Genomic DNA, 15,938 nt, shown 5'->3' on the forward strand with positions numbered 1-15,938 from the left:
AGTTTACCCACTACTGTCTATCTTGGCCGAAGACATGTTTCTCTTTCCCAGAGTTCCCTATAAGCTAAGAGCTTGGGTGGCCACCCAGGAGAAATTCAAATGCAGCCCAGCTGATTAGCAGAGCATTCACAGTAACCTCAGCTGGCAGCCTGCATTTCTACTGGTGGTGCACATCCATACATGCCTTGGTGCATATAACAAAATTGGTTCCACACATGGATGGAAAAAAATTAGACAAAACATTGCTCTCTCTCTGCTGACCAAAATATTTCCAGGCTGCACAGCTTTTTGCCTAATCTGTGAATTCCCCAGGAAGACCAGATCCCTGAACCAGCCTATTTTATTTTTCTCCTCAGAGACAGTAAACAATGGGCGTCCCACAACTAAGTTACCACCCAGCTTTTTCCAATTAACTACTTTTATTTTTAAGGAAAAATCATTACAGAGACAACATTAAAACAATAAAGAAATCTATATAGATGATAATAAGTTTACCAGAGTTCATCCCCTGATTCCAACAAGGGCTCTGGTTGGTGAATAGCCCCACCTACCCCGCATAGGAGTTTCCCTGTGGTTACCAGTTCATCATTCCAGTTCATCATGGAAGTTTCAAGGCAGAGTTCTTTCATATTCATAATCAAAGTAGGTATGTTTGAATGACTCCTGCTAGAGATTTTCTGGGAAACCGATTTAACTAAGAGTTGATTCTTCTCTTAGCTCATTGTTTAAGAGTCCTTTGAAGTTCACAACCTTCCCCAAGGTTAATATTAGTCATGCCTGCTAGACAAGTTACATACAATCTCATAATAATACATAAACATTTGCATTTTAATATAATGAGCTCCTAAAATACTTAAAACTTAATTCAGTTAGATTTAACCTAATTCAATAAGGCTTATTCAGGATATCGCAGGAAATTGCCATCTCTGTCAGAGTAGCTACAATTAGCTGCTAATTTCTTGGGCTAAATAAAGAGTTATAGGAAAGGTTGGAGAATAAAAAGGAATATTTATTACAAAACACAAGTTCATATATTCCAGCTCTGTCAATAGATGCATGAGACAGAAGGAAAAAGCTGGTGCTGTGAGGTGAATATACATCACTGAGTTTTATGGTCTCTGTGTTATTTCCTACTCAGTTGTGTCTAATTAATGGAAAAAAATGTAATTTAAGATTACGATGAAGGAAAGATTTCCTAGTTTGCTCAGATTAGTAATATATACATGCCAGCCATGGATGGAGAAAATGGATCATATGACAAATGATATTGTTCAGTATGACCTGATGCTGAACGATTTTGAATTAAATATTGGTAATTAATGTTGCCTGTTCTGCCCCAAATGCAGTATATTGCTAGGTCTGATCCTGGCCTCATCTAGGCAGTGCAGAGTGGACTGACAACTACCTGAAATGGGTAGCTAAGAATTCATGTGGTGTGTGTGTGTGTGCGTGTGCGCACACACATGTGGAAGGGGCTGGGCCTCATCCCCTCACAATCCCATTGACTCAGGGCTTGGTAGGGACAGAAGAGGATGTTGCTAAAAGTTGTCCTGCTCTCTACTATCCCTGATGCAAGTCTCTAGGGTGCTGCTAGTGGTGAGGGTGATTTACTGTATTCCTGAAGGGAATTTATGCTTAGAGCTGACCCAGTGCACCCAGGTGAGGCAGAAGGGTGACTGAAAGCCACCGTTGCTACTTCATCTCTTCTTCACATGAATCTGATGCTGCTCTGGAGCACCTGAGGATTAAGCTCAATGTTTTCTGATTCGAATGCCAAGATATTTAACTTCTTATTCATTTTTCTATTTATCTCAAGATAACTTAGCGTACTATGTCTTTTCAATAAGACCAGTGCTTTTACAATGCATTGTATCTATCAGTGATCTTAGTAAGTCACAGAGGGGTACTTGTGTTATTCTGTAACAAAGCAACAAGTAGCCCTGCGGCACCTTAGAGTTACATCAATTATGTAGCTTATTTCAAAATAGCTTATTTCAAAATTGGGAGTGTCTACACAGCACTTATTTCAAAATAGAGAACTCTTTCTCTGACTTCCCTTACTCCTTGTACAATGGGAGTTACAGGAATTGGAGTAAGAAGTTTTCCAGCTTGATAGTAATACAACATTATTTTGAAATAACTGCCTGCTGTGTAGACACAAACTAAGTTATTAATAAACACTAGTTATTTTGAAATAATGTAGCTGTGTAGACGTACCCTTAGAGACTAATAAAAATATATAGTTAGTCTCTAAGGTGTCACAGGACTACTCAGTGATCTTAATATTCATTTCATGTTTACAGCTGATTGGAAAAAAAGAAAAAAAGTCCATCACATTTTTATGGTATTTTCCCCTTTACTTTTTATCTGCATTTTTAGACTTTTACCAGATGACTAAAATCCTTTTTTGCTAGTCTTCTCTCTTGGCTAAGTCTTTCATAAAAGACCAGCAAATCCTCTTCCAAACTCTTTAGACAAAGTTTAGGCTTAGATATGACACTGCAATTATGTTGGTTACATTAATCAATGACCTCCACATAGCCTCACATAAGGGATTCGCGACCACATTGATACCTTTGAATTTTATTAGTGGCCTATCATAGGCTACATCTCCACAGCATCCTTCTTGGGCAAAAGTCTATGCAAATAAAACGCAGATTAACATATCGTATTCTTCATTTGCATAATTAATTAGGGGTCATTTTTGCACAAGAGGCTTTTGCGCAAAAAAGAGCTGTCTACACAACTCCTTTTTGTGAAAAAACCCCTCTTGTGCAAGAGCAGTTCTTCCTAATTTTTTCAGGAAAAACGGCTCTTGTGCAAGAGAGGGGTTTTGTGCAAAAAGGAGCTGTGTAGACGGCTCCTTTTTGCACAAAAGCCTCTTCTGCAAAAACAGTCCCTAATTACTTATGCAAATGAAGCACAGCAATATGCTAATCTGTGCTTCATTTGCATAGGCTTTTGTGCAAGAGGGATGCAATGTACATGTAGCTATACAGTTATCCCTAAGGGACAGCTGACTAATCTGAAACATATGGCAGGGGCAGATGAAATTATGATAATTTAGGCCAGGGCCTGGATAGGAGACTTGATTGGAGCATGACAATTTCATTTCATGGCACTTTTTGTAGTTTTGAAATTTGTTTTGTGTGATGTGAGCTTTGTTTATGCTTGTTATATACTTTGAAATGGAAGCCTGCTCTCCAGAGCATAGTAAATATTTTGACTCTACAAAGTGTGAGCACGTTGTTTTAGAACAGGTTGGGGAAAGCACCACTGAAAGCACTTACATGCTCACTATACTATATTATAACTGTCTAATAATTGTATATTCCTTTTGGTCTTCTCATTCAGTACCTTTCAAGGAAAAATATAGAATCATAGAAATGGAGGACTGAAAGGGATCTTAAGATGTCATCTAGTCCAAACTTTTGAGCTTGAACAACCTGACAGGTGTTTGTCTAACCTGTTCTTAAACACTTCCAATGATGGAGATTTTGCACCTCTCTTGAAGGCCTGTGCCAAAGCTTAACTACCCTTACACTTAGCAAGTTTTTCCTAATATCTAATCTAAATCTCCCTTGAGGCAGAATAAGTTGATTACTTCTTATCCTACTTTCAGTGGCCGTGGAGAAAAAAGATTACCATCCTCTTTATAACAGCCCTTAATATGTTTGAAAATTGTTATCAGATCGTCTCTCAATATTTTCTCAAGACTAAACATGCCCAATTTTTCTTCCATATGTGTAATTCTTTGCACTTCTCTTTACTGAATGTTGACTACTTGATTCCAAACTAAGTCTCCAAATTATGGAGGTTGCTTTGAATTCTAATCCTGTCCTCCAAAGTACTTTTAACTCTTTCCAGTTTGCTATCATCTGCAAATTTTATAAGTACACTCTCCTCTTTATTAGCCAAGTCATTCATGAAAACATTGAATAGTACTAGATGTAGTCCAGACCTTTGTGGGACCCCACCAGATGTCCTCCCAGTTTCTTTGTGAACCAATGATAATTTCTCTTTGAGCATATTTTTTCAATAAATCATACACAAGTTACTGTAATTTTTGTGTATCCCTCATTTTCTTACAAGACTCTCATATGGGACTTTGTAAGAGTCTGCTAAAATCAAAATACCGTATATCATACCTGCTGCTTCTCCCCTGTTCACTAGGCTATTAACCCTGTCAAAGAAGGGAATTAATTGTTTTGGCATTATTCATGGTAAGTCCACGTTTGCTATTATTTTCATCCTATTATCTCATAGGTGCTTACAAACTGATTGATAATATATTCCAATGTCTTTTCAGGTACTAAAGTTAGGCTGGCTGTTCTATAATTTTTCAGGTCCTCTTTTTCATACTTTTTAAAAGATAAGTACTATATTTGCCCTTTCCCAGTCCCTCTGGAACCACATCTGTCATCCTGAAGTTCTCAAAGATAATCTAAATGACTCCAGTTATTTCTTTATAAACTCTAGATGAATTTTATCAGGCCCTTCCAACTTGAATAAATCGATCTTGTCCAAATATTCTTTAACCTATTCTTTTTCTATTCTGGCTTATTTCTCTTCCTTCTTGTTGTTAATATTGATAGTGTTAAGCATCAGGTAACAATAAGCCTTTTTAGTGGAGACTGAAGCAAAACAGTCATTAAACAACTCAGCTTTTACAATGTCATCTGCTATTAAATCTTACTCACCAGCAACTAGCAAATCTACACTTACAAACATACACGTTTTGTATCAATTTCATTTTGTTAAGTGAAAAATAGCTCAGTAAAGGTAATATAAACATAGTCTTACTGTTTCCAACCTCATAATTTCTCTAACAGAAGTGCTCATTACAATCTTGAGTATATCAGCTATGTAGGTATGATCCTTGTTATCCAATCAGTTTTCATTGCCATCCTAGTGTCTCAGCTGTGCCGAAGAGAAAGCAATTCATCATTTTCTATCTAGGACTGAAGATAGCCCTGAACCAGAACTCTTGAACTGAAACTCAGTGAACATTTCTACAGTATTCAAAATGAAACACCTGGTTTCTAACACTCCTGTATTTATGGTGTTCAGGACGAGATCTCTCACACAGCTTATAATAATGAGGCGTTTGAGATGTAAACTCAGATTCAAAACTGGAACCAGAAATCAATCTGGTCCATTAGCCATTATCATTGCTTAGAGTCCTTCTGGGCAGTAGAATTGGATGGTCAGCAACCCTCACAACAAAAATATTATGGAAATTGGTCCTTGTGTGTCATTCCCTGTAAACTGCATGCACACACAGGGCTGGTGTTGGGGTGCAAGCAAGAGTGGGATCGAGGTGGCTTTAGGCAGAGGCATCTTAGATAGCCCAGGAACCTGTCAATCTGGCCCATTCTCAGGAAAAGCTGTCCAACCAAGCCAGATCCCATCCTGGACCCTTGCCTGTCTAGCCATTTCTTCTGCAACTGACAGCGTTGTGGTTCCTCCCCCCAGCATGGCCCAGTTCCATCCCACCAGCTCCTTAGCTCTTCACTGACTCTTTTGTTGCTTGCATGGTGTTGCTGCTGCCTCAGCTGGAGTAGAAAGATACTTGAGATATGGTTGGACTGCAGTGCACATTCGGCTGAAAAGCTCTCCTCCAACATATTCTGCTAGGCTACCGACAGTGTGGGGGCAGGAAGCAGTATGGGGCAGGAAGCAGTCAGAGAACAATTATGGACTTAGGTATCTTATTTTAGGCAGCTAGATATGAAAACACTGGTATTATCTAAATGACAACAAAAATCACAGACTACTTTCTGATATACAGTAAAAGTCCAATAGTCTGGCATCCAATTGTATGGCACTCCCAATAGTTCGGCATCAAAATGGCAAGAGCCTAGTGAGTGAGCTTTGGCAAAAAACGAGTCACGAGGCATCAGCGGCATCAGCTGAAACAAGCGAAAAGGGTAAAACATTACAGTATGCTGTATACAGTATGTACAATAAAAAGGGTTAAAAACACTTTATATACAGTATATACTGAATGCAATATATATATATATAACCATTTTATAGTACCTCCTGATAGTCTGGCATATCCGATAATCTGGCACCACCTAGGTCCCAAAGGTTCTGGATTATCGGAAGTCTACTGTATAATGAAATATTCAGCTGAATTAATAACGGTCATACCTCTTACATAAGAAATTATTGAAAGGTTTGTGGTACACCATCCCTGAGGAGCACACAATAGCTACCTAGTTGTCTAAGGCAAGGAGCATCATTCAAATTCCCCTGAACATTGAACAACAATGTTGGTGTTGAAACATGTAGAATGACTTCTTCACCACTTCTCTAACGGAAGGTAAAGGTTCCCCCCAACAACTGCCATTGGAAGTCTCAAAGGCATCTGGCTGATTTAATACTTGATTATCCTTTGTTCATGTCCATGGCAGTGGCTCCAAGAAACAAATCTCAGAAGAGCAAGAGAGTCCAGAGTTTCCATGTAACTCTTTTCCCTCGAGAGGCAGTTCCCTCATTAAATATTGAAGTTCAGAGAGTTTATAACGTAAATGTGAGCAACAAAAAACAATTACAGTTAGACAAAGATAATAGAAGTGATTGATTCCCATCATTACTTTCCATTTGCCAAGTCCAGTGTCTGTCAATCTGCAGAGATACAACTGTTCCTTTTTTGTCTAAATCTCTTATCACCCAGCTAATTTTTTAAGCCTCAGCCTCTTACTATACTTGATGTCAGGTACCATAGTGATGCTACGGTCTTTCTAGGACCTCTTATGTTAATACACTGCAAATTTAAAATATTCCAGAGTAACAAATAGAATGTATTTACTTAGCACTGATTTCACCCAATATTTCTGGCTCTTGACCCATCATCTTTCAAAAAGATAACTGATATTGTAAGGACCATGCAATTCAGGCCCCTGAACTAAGAGGTCTGAAGTCCAACTGATAGTATCCTCAGATCACCTGCTGTTGTTATTACTGGCCCCGGCATTACATCTATAATCTTAACATTTTCCCCAATCCCAATCCTCCAATTTTTTACTATGTTGTCATCTCCATGATTATAGGAATAATACATTCTCATACCCAGTCCCTCCAAATTTAAATGGCTGCACCTCTGACTGACTATCTACATTTTAGATGTTATGATGCCATACTGGAAAGTTGTTCTACAAAATATAATCATACAGTTGGTGGCAACTTCATACAAACATAATTGAGCAATTTAGAAGTGCTTATAAGTGTGTTAAAACTATTGGAGCAAGCACACAGCAAATAATCAAATAAAAGGAGATAGGATTTTCATTAACTAAATTGTCTTACTAAGTCTGTTTTGCAAAGGTAATGGCTTTTATGACAAATAGATTAGCTGGTAAAGTGGATGGGAATTTGTTCTCCTGTAGTGAGGTAGCTTGCATGTGTGACCTTCTCAATTTTTTTTTTTTCCCCCATGGAGAAGAGGTAGGGAGGTGGGTGAAGTGTTTGCTGAGTAAATGCCAGGTGTGTGCAAAACACTTGTTTTCCAAGCAAACTTAGAGGAGACTGAAGAAGAGCAGTTGATGGAAAATTGTCCCTTTAGTATTATGCAATTGCAGAAAATGTAGGAAGGTCAGAGGAATGGTTCTGACGAGAATATTTAACATTTGCATTGAGTGATGTTATACAGTGGTAAAAATAGTGGTAGTCAAGTTATTGGCATTGCTTTACATGTAGGTACCATGTGGTACATATAGGTATCCATGACATAAGAAAGGATAGAAGAGAGGTTCTGGACACCAAATTTAGGCTGCTAGAAAAGAGATTGAAATTCAGGACGTCAATGGTAGCATTCTCTGAAATACTTCCTGTTCTATGCACAGGGCCACGTAGGCAGGCAGAACTACAGGGATGTAATGCATGGATGAGATGATGGTGTAGGGAGGACAGGTTTAGATATATTAGAAACTGGGGAAACTTTTGGAATAGGGGGAGCCTATACACGAAGGATGGGCTCCACCTAAACCAAAATGGAACCAGATTGCTGGCACTTAACATTAAAAAGGCAGTAGAGCAGTTTTTAAACTAAGGGCTGGGAGAAAGCTGATGGGTGCAGAGGAGCACATGGATCAGACAGAGACAACTCTTAGGGAAGAGTCTATTAATAGAGATTCTCTATATTCTAGTATTAAGGAGATTTGGAAGATGATAAAATATGGGTCAGATCAGATGAGAAACAGTCAAATGAAAAGGAGTGTCATTCAATCACATTAGGAAATGGCAGACAGCTAAACAGTGACAAATTTTAAAGTACTTATACACAAACTCTAGACATCTAAAAAATAAGATGGGTGAACTAGAGTGCCTTGTATTTAAGAAAGATACTGATATAATAGGCATCACAGAAACTTGATGGAATGAGGACAATCAATGGGAGACAGTCATATCAGGGTACAAAATATATCGGAAGGACATGACAGATCATGCTGGTGGGGGAGTGGCACTATACGTGAAAAAAAATGTAGAATCAAATTAAGTAAAAATCTTAAATGAACCAAAATGTTCCATGGAATCTCTATGGGTAGTAATTCCTTGCTCTAATAATAAGAATATAGCAGTAGGCATATATTACCAACCACCTGACCAGGACAGTGATAGTGACTATGAAATGCTAAGGGAGATTAGAGAGACTATCAAAATTTAAAAACTCAATAACAGTGGAGAATTTTATCTATCCCCATATTGACTGGGTACACATCACCTCAGGACGGGATGCAGAGATACAATTTCTTGACACCTTAAATGACTGCTTCTTGGATCAGCTGGTTCTGGAACCCACAAGAGAAAAGGCAATTCTTGATTTAGTCCTCAGTGGAGCACAGGATCTGGTTCAAAAGGTATAACTGGACCACTTGGAAATAGTGACAATAATGTAATAAAATTTAACATCCCTGTGGTGGGAAAAATACCTCAACAGTCTAGCACTTCGGCATTTAATTTCAGAAAGTGGAACTACACAAAAAAGAGAAGGTTAGTTAAACAGAAATTAAAAGGTACAGTGACAAAAGTAAAATCCCTGCAAGCTGCACAGAGACTTTTCAAAATAATAGAGGCCCGACTTAAATGCATACCCCAAATTAAAGAACAAGTAACATGAGACTTTTGAGAAGCTAAAGGAACAGTCAAAGACCATAAAGGCATCGTGGGGAAACTAAATGAATTATTTGCTTCATTCTTCATGGCTGAGGATGTTAGGGAGATTCCCAAGCCTGAGCCATTCTCTGGGCAACAAAATGGCAAATGAATTTTAAAGTTGATAAATGCAAAGAAATACACGTTGGAAAAAATAATTCCAACTATACATACAAAATGATGGGGACTAAGTTAGTCATAACCACTCAAGAGGGATCTTGGAGTTATTGTGGATAGTTTTCTGAAACTATCCACTCATTCAGGCTGTGTCTATGTTGGCATGATTTTGCACAAAAGCGGCCGCTTTTGCGCAAAAACATGCTGCCTGTCTACACTGGCAGGGAGTTCTTGCGCAAGAACACTGATGTTCTAATGTGTGAAATCAGTGCTTCTTGCACGAGAACTATGATGCTCCCACTCAGGAATAAGCCCTCTTGTGCAACTGTTCTTGCACAAGAGGCCAGTGTAGACAGGCAACATGAATTTCATGCACAAGAAAGCCAGATGACTAAAATGGCCATCGGAGCTTTCTTGCGCAAGAGAGCCAAAAGAACCATGGCAGAAGGTGCTGAAATTTAAATTGAAGGATACCTGCCTGCTTTTCTCTGTGGGTTTTTTTTTCCAAGTCAGGACTAGGGAGAAACAGAATGATTTAAATCCAGACAGAATTACCATGCCTACAAGGAATATTGGGCATGGGAATGAACAGGGTACAAATCAGTATGGATCATGAGTAAATAGAGAAATGTGCGTTTAGTCACAACCAGGGTATTTTTCTTTGTTTTTATTGTTTGGTTAAGCTTCTCTTTGTGAAATCCATGTGCTTCCCTTCCCCCATTCTTCCTGCATAAGCTGCATCACAAATGGTTCTTTGTGTTTTGATCTGTTCTTTTCTTAGTTGCTCTGTAACACCTAGCAACCAAGTATATCTTTTTGCTTTGCTAATAAAATCACCTCTTTTTAAAGTGATGATTTGATTCTGGTGACCTGGAAGGTAACAGGAAGTCTGTGTGTGTGTGTGCCTGCCTTGACTGTGGGTCAGCTATCAGAGATTGCCCTTTGTTTTCTGTGGGTTTTTCCCCCAAGCTCTCTTATAGTAAAGAGCATGATGTAACTCTTGGGAGGAAGTTACAAGCATTTCTTCCTGGTTTTCACGGTTTTTTAATGCACTTGATGGTGGCAGCCCATCTCCCAGGATCAGTGAATCTGTGACTCTTGGGAGTTTTTGTAAGCAGAACCTATAGAAGCAAGATATTTTTAAGGTCTCTTGCAGCCCCTGACCTTCTGCACATGGAGTGCCAGAGTGGGTAACAGCCTCACCAAAAAAAAAAAAAAAAAAAAAAAAAAAAAAAATCCCAATGATACATACAATATGATGGGAACTAATTTAGCTACAAACACTCAAGTGAGAGATCTTGGAGTCATTGTGGATAGTTCTCTGAAACCCTCTACTCATTGTGCAGCAGCAGTCAAAAAAGCAATCAGAATGTTAGGAACCATTAAAAATAGGCATAGAGAATAAGACAGAGAATATCTTATTGCCTCTGCATAAAACAATGGTACACCCACATCTTGAATACCGAGTACAGATGTGGTCGTCTCATCTCAAAACAGATATTTTGGCACTGGAAAAGGTTCAGAAAAGGGCAACAAAAATGAATAGGTTTGGAATGGGTCTAATATGAAGAGAGATTAAAAAGATTGGGACTTTTCATCTTAGAAAAGAGGAGAGTAAGGGGGGATATGACAGAGGTCCATAAAATAATGACAAGCATAGAAAAATTGAATAAGGAAAAGTTATTTTATTGTTCCCATAACACAATAACTAGAGGGCCACCAAATTAAATTAATAGGTAGCAGAAGGATATATTTCTTCATGCAATGCATAGTCAAACTGTGGAACTCCTTACCAAAGGATGTTGTGAATACCAGACTTTGAACAAGGTTCATGGAGGTTAGGTCCATCAATACTTATTTGCCAGGATGGGTAGGAATGGTATCCCTAGCCTCTATCTGTCAGAGGCAGTAAATAGATGGCGGGAAAGGGATTATGTGATGATTACCTGTTTTGTTCACTCCCTCTGGGGCATCACTGGCCACTGTCAGCAGATAGGATGCTGGGCTAGATGGACCTTTGGTCTGACCCAGTATGGCTGTTCTTATGTCTTATGTTTAGTCCATCTTTTAACAAATTGGAGGGCATCAAATGGGCACGGCATAATTTAGATCAGGCACATTCACACTAGAGCTTTTATGCATCTAATATGCAGGCTATTATTGTTATTTAATTGACACTAACCTGAATCCTGTAACATAACTTCAAAATGTCACAGATGAGTATAAATTGAGCACCAAAAAAGACAAAAGTAGATCCTGGTACTTCAATTCTGTAGTAAATGCTTGAAGGATCAGCATTTCGATGATCAATATACTCTGATAAGCAGGATGTCAAGAAATAATAAGACTTGAAAATATTCCCATATACCCACATGTTGAAATCCTTACTAATGGTGTAACTTACTCATTTGTGTAGTCCTACTGATGCTAGGGACTACTTGTTAAGTAAAGTGCTATTCATTGTGAGTGAACGCAGGGACATCTGTCCCATAGGGATCATATATGTGTAATTTCAACACATTTAATGTTGTCAATAAATATAACCCCTGCACTTCATCCACAAACGCCAGTTCATGCTAGGGCTATCAAGCCTCACAAACTTTGTGTATGGATTTCCATCTGTAAATTTTAAATTTCTAAAAGATTACAGTGATTAGAAAGGCAGTGATTAACTTTAAATTACAGTGATTAGGAAAGTCCTCAAGGGAGAGATTTCACAGAAACTTAAATCTCAATGTCAACAAGAGAGATTTAATATAATCCGAGGAACAAAGGGATTCACAATGGTCCTAAACCAATAGTTACTGGCAATTAAGGTGAGTTCCAGTCCAGAATCTATTTCAGGTTGGAACAAACCTTAATTCAGGTAATGCTTCTTACTTCATTTAGTTATCTGCCTGATCATATTTTTTCCATGTCTGATAGCACTGGTGGGCATATTTTATATCCTGATCATCCAAGTGAATGACAAAGAGGAGCTCTGGTCCAACTTCAACAGCTTGTCCTACAGACCTTGAGCAATGAATCTGGTACTCATTTTCACATTATTTTTAATTATTTAGTTATGGTAACACCTGCAAAGTACTATGTGCTTTGAAGACATTAAATAAGGAACGGTCCCAAGACAGGTAAGAAGATAAAGCTCAGGAGAAGTGCAGATTTCCTCCTTCATACTGTTATTTTTTGTCTGCCATTCTTGTGAGTGAAGTCCTCTGTGTGGAATAGCAAATATCTGCTCTTCACCATTCAAGTGCTCAGTTGTATGGCCTCTTGCTATTCCATGGATGGTAGTTGAACCTTGGGCTGGGGGAGACAAGCAACCAGCCCCACCCCTGCCACCCAGAGCCCCATGAGAGCCACGTTTCTCCCTCCCCGCGGTAAGGGAAGGCCACCCTTCCTCTTGTGGGTGATGCCCAGCCCCAACCTCCTCACCTCTGCTCCTGCCAAAGCCCAAGAATGGGGATGGAGAGCAAATGGCAAGTGGCTGCAACCACAGCTTGTGGGGGAGGACAAGCAGTGTGTGGCCCCAGCCTTCCCTGACCAGAGAATGGGGAGAAGGCAGGGGGCACGTGGCAGAACATGGGTGATGCTTGGCCCTAAGCTCTCCAGCCCCCCAGAGCTGGTGGCATGGCCCCAGCCTGAGTGAGGCTGAATCCCAGACAGCTCTGGGACAGATGCACTGAAGGGGGATGCAGGCTGGGGGACAAGTATGGGCTGGCAGTTTGTGAAGGCATTGCCTTTCCCTGCCACCCATGAGCTACTCACATTAAAATCAAAACTTAGCCATCGACTTCATGTGTCCGCTTAAGGTAGTGGGTCACAACAGATGCACATATATCTTTGCTAAATGGAGAGCAATATTTTATGTCCTTGAGAACCCTGATTCCAACAACATTACGAAAAGGTCAACCCTGTTATTACCTTAAATCACTGAAATTGCTGGGAAATCAAGGATATTTCCATGACAACTTAAGATGTTAGAATATTAGTGCTTTTGGTTTTACAAAGATACAGTCATTCATTTTAACTTAACAGAAAAATCATTACTAGAATGCTTTTGATGTAGAAATAGGAAACCAGAAATTGTGAGCAAGTTCTCTCTTTTTCACTTCTCTTCTTCAGGTTGAATAATTTAAAAAGACTAATAGGCAAGCATGTCTTGCCCAGCTTTTAGCTCAGTCTAACATAAAGAGTTCAAAAGTTCAACTTGGACAACTGTCACAATAACTCAAAGCTAATAGATTTTCATTCATTTTAGGAGTATGAAAAACAAAAGAGAGGAAGAATAAAAAACAAATACTGAGGGCTTGATACCACTTTCCATTTACACCGTTATAAATTAAAAGTAATTCCACTATAGTCGTTGGAGTATCACCCAGGTAAAATAAAGCAGTATTAGAATTAGGTCCAAGACAATTGCAGAAAGGGTACATCTACACAGCACCTTTACCTCACAATAAGCTACACAATTTGTGCTATGCAAATTGCATAGCTTATTTCGAGGTTATTTCAAAACAGCTTATTTCAAAATTTGGTGCTGTTTATGTAGTCTAAACAAAGCACTATTCCAACATATCCATTAACCCTCATGGAACGAGGGTTACAGGGATGATGGATAGCACACCCATTATTTCAAAATATATTTTGAAAAAATTGGCATGTTTAAAGTCATAGAATTACCACTTCAGGATACTTTCTGTATCCCAAAATAGCCCCTCTGTCTAGACGTAGCCAGAATGAACAGAGAGGGACAGTGAAAATAAATCTCAGTCAAAGAAAATTGACACTATATATTGAAACACTTTCAAATGCAGTGCTACACCTTTAAGAATTTATCCCTTAGAAATACATTTTAACAAACAATTATCAGGGGGAGGGACAATATCCTTCTATGATTTTAAAAAACAACGAATTTTTTTGTGAATTTCACATAGTTGTAGAAACTATATAAATATAAAACATAAGATTAATAAATTCCAATCCTAAGGGATTCGTGTCTGAACTTTACAATTTGAATGATTCTAGAACCTGCAGCAAACACAGACATTCACTTTTTTGTACTTATGTATTATTAAGTTTACCTGTGAACTCCTGTGATAAGTGTGAGTCTTTTTAAGTGGAAACTATATGATGTAATTCTATTTAGTTTTCCCCTTTTAAAATAGGGATAATAATACTTTTCTTCCTTACAATATTGTAAGGAACCAATAGCATCTGTTTGTAAAGCATTTAGACCATCCTAGGTTCTCAGACACTATAATGTTAAGAGAAGTACAAGAATTTGTGTACAAAAGAAAACAATGGCTAAATTTGATCAGTCAACCAGTTAAATTTGTAATAAAACATATCTGCTGGGTGAAAAGCTGAGAGAAAAGTAGGAGAGATATGGATACTACTGTTTTGGGTACTCAGACTACATTCTGCTGCTGAAATGAGCTGAGACTCTACTTCCTAGCTTTGAGATTTAAGTGTTTTGTAAATTCTTTTCAGTTTCCTTTTCTGTTTAACACGTATACTACAGTTAAATGACTAAAATTAAGTCATTCCTATTTAGGATCTTTTGAGTCATGTTGTCACTTATGCTTCGTGCCTCTTGGTTTGAAGACTAACAGATCTCTTTTCCAAAAATGCTAAAAATGCATTGTGCCAATCACAGGAAAATTTTCACGACTCTTTGGATAGATTTTACAAAAGATATCTAACTAACGAGCAGAATTCATTTACTAGCCATTTGCTAAACCAGTGAAGTACGTGTCACTTTCTTTGCCACATCTTTCATATTTTAATAATTTAAAGAAAATAAATAATTCAGAACAGTAAAAGCTACAAAATGCATGACATTGTGGGTTGATAAAGCAACAATATCTAATGACCAAACATTGAACAGGAAGGGAAAACAGCTGCCATAGTAAATTTGCACAAGACATTATAGGAGCAGACAGTAAAACTAGCTAATATTTTAACAAGAATCAACAGCAGGGGCAAAATCCACTAAAGCATCAGAAAAGGTCCTAACAGCAGCAGAGAATGGTGTAACTACAGTTACAGCCACTTCGGGTAGCCAATGAGAAGTGGCTTCCATGAAAACCAGCCAGAAGCAACAGTTTGGGAAAAATTGAAACTATCAGGAGGTGTGTCCCTAAAGATCGCCTTATTTGTATTCCTGAGTAAGAAAGAGTTTGTTGAGGTGGGAGAAGGAGGAGAACCAAGTCAGGAGTCAGACTCACATGCCAGAACTATCAACTCCATGCCCAGGATAGTAGCCCATAAGCATCTGGGATTGCCCATACGTGTGCATTGCACCTTTATAGGCATGATGTTCAGGGAAATTTTTTTCCAAAAGCAGAAGGAGATGTAGCCCTGTAGTTGCCTTCTGAAGGAGGGAATGAAGGCAAAAAGGCACAAAGGTAAGAGGAATGAGTAGGGTCTACCACTATAGGGGGAATATTGGAGAAAACTACTAGCATTGAAATATTTTCCAGGCCAGCAACAATGACTGCACTTCTGGCAAAACAGTTGGGGCACCAGCAGAAACAATCAGAACCCCAGACAAAAATTTTTAAAAAGCAAATAAAATGTTCCATATGGTCCTTGAGCTCAGGCCTGTTCTGACATAAATATCTAGAGAGTTTTCCCCAATGCCTTAAGAAGTATAGGACTAG

This window comes from Pelodiscus sinensis, chromosome 4, assembly GCF_052426305.1.
Source record: "Pelodiscus sinensis isolate ZL-2025 chromosome 4, ASM5242630v1, whole genome shotgun sequence".
Lineage (NCBI taxonomy): Eukaryota > Metazoa > Chordata > Testudines > Trionychidae > Pelodiscus > Pelodiscus sinensis.